Genomic DNA, 1717 nt, shown 5'->3' with positions numbered 1-1717 from the left:
CGCGCGCATGCGCCGTCGCGCCGTCGCCCACTCTTCCACCATCTGTGCATCTCTTCCTCCTCTACACACCGCGCGTGCTTCACTCCTCCACCATCTGTGCACCCTTCCTCCTCTACACACCGCGTTCGACATCTACAATTCTCCTGATTCTCCAGTGGACGCGCATGTGGCGTCGCGCTTCGAGAACATTCAACAGCTGACAGTGCATGCGCCGTCGAGCTGTATATATACTCAAGGTCGGCGCTCGCTCGCTCAGTTGCCGCTCGTCGGTTGGTTTGTACGGCGCGTCGACGTCCAAGGTCGCGGTGAAATGAATTCCAACGAATCCACAAACACAATGATCGACGTCCCTTCGACCAGCGCCGCCCTTTCGCATACGTGTGTACGTGTTCACGCATTTAACACCCCCTCCTACAACCACGTTAACCAATTTAGCCATCGACCCAAGTAAGTCGCAATTTAACACCCCATTTCACGACCACGTTAACCAATTTAGCCATCGACCCAAGTAAGTCGCACTTTAACACCCCGTTAACCAATTATATGCTCCGCATCCTCCTCAGTGTTCCCCCGAGGGAAGCTGCGGGCAATTTTTTTTTTTTTCAGAAAGCGGTTACACCTGTGCGAATAAGACACCATGCAACAAACATAGAAAGATGCACACACACACGTTGCGCTTCGTGTGTGCAAGTTTGTTTCTTACGTGGCGTCTCATTCACGCAGTTGTAACCTTTTTCTGTAGCTTGTAAGGACGGGGAGGTTCGCTAAAAAAAAAGTTTGCGGCTCTGTGCGGCGGCTAGACGGAAACATTGTGCAACGTATGCAGTATAGCGGCACGGCGTCAAGACGAGGCGACGCGTGCTGCGTCTGCCACGGACGCGAGCATCTGTACCTTTCATCAGTGAAAGCTGGCACTGTTGATAATTCCAAAAATCACAAATTACTTGTTTCCTTGTTGGTGCCTTCTCTTTTCTTCCACGTTCTACTAATTTATGCGTTTGAAAGAGTTGTTTAAGTTTCCCCATGCTACAAGCTTTGTAACTTGTACCAACTGCACATATATGCAGATTTTCTGAGCGTCGCTTCAAATAGTGACTGTGACATGACTGCAGAAGCTGCACTGCAAGGTGCGGATGAGCTTCATTTTGTGTTATTTTAAGCCTCATACTGACACATTGTCGTAATTTCATTTCTTCAGGACCTGCGGTAAAGGCTTTAAAAAGCGGCTCCCACACATTGAGGTGCCCCGATAAACAGGGTGCGTTCAGTGTCGCGATTTCTTTTTTTTTTACCCAAATTGACTGTTGACCAAACCTCTGCAGGTGGCAGCTCCCTTGTAGCTGGTGAAAGAATTTCTGCTGACTTTGTCTTGCCAGAGAAAACCTTAACCAGTCGTTCAGCTGTCACAAAAAGAACTTGTGTGACCGGTAAGTTGTATGTTCACTTCAACACCAGAGTGTATTGATATTGAGACTTCCGCAGGCCGCTCGCAAGACTGTTCCGGCAGCACTGTCCGAGGCACTGAACAAGCTTCACAAGACCCTCCAGAATACGTCTCCGCCAACAGCTCCACGCCTGAGTGCCCTAGAGAAAATGGTGACTGTGCTTTTATTGCAGCTGTTTTTAAAGTGCTATTTTATGTTTAGGACATTCTGAGGAAACTATCCTCAAAAGGACACTACGTGTGCACTTACAAAATGTAAGGGTGGGCTCTCAG

General features: G+C 48.7%; 1 long non-coding RNA gene across 1 annotated transcript; it reads left to right on the top strand.

Moving 5' to 3' along the window:
- Window positions 1-838: 838 nt before the first annotated feature.
- Window positions 839-1514, top strand: LOC142803717 (uncharacterized). Its single transcript, XR_012894240.1, has 3 exons — window positions 839-1258; window positions 1323-1427; window positions 1483-1514. It is a non-coding gene; the product is annotated as an uncharacterized LOC142803717 (long non-coding RNA).
- Window positions 1515-1717: the final 203 nt, after the last annotated feature.

Source organism: Rhipicephalus microplus, chromosome 3 (genome assembly GCF_043290135.1).
Source record: "Rhipicephalus microplus isolate Deutch F79 chromosome 3, USDA_Rmic, whole genome shotgun sequence".
Classification (NCBI taxonomy): domain Eukaryota; kingdom Metazoa; phylum Arthropoda; class Arachnida; order Ixodida; family Ixodidae; genus Rhipicephalus; species Rhipicephalus microplus.
This window is presented reverse-complemented; position numbering and strand designations above follow the sequence as displayed.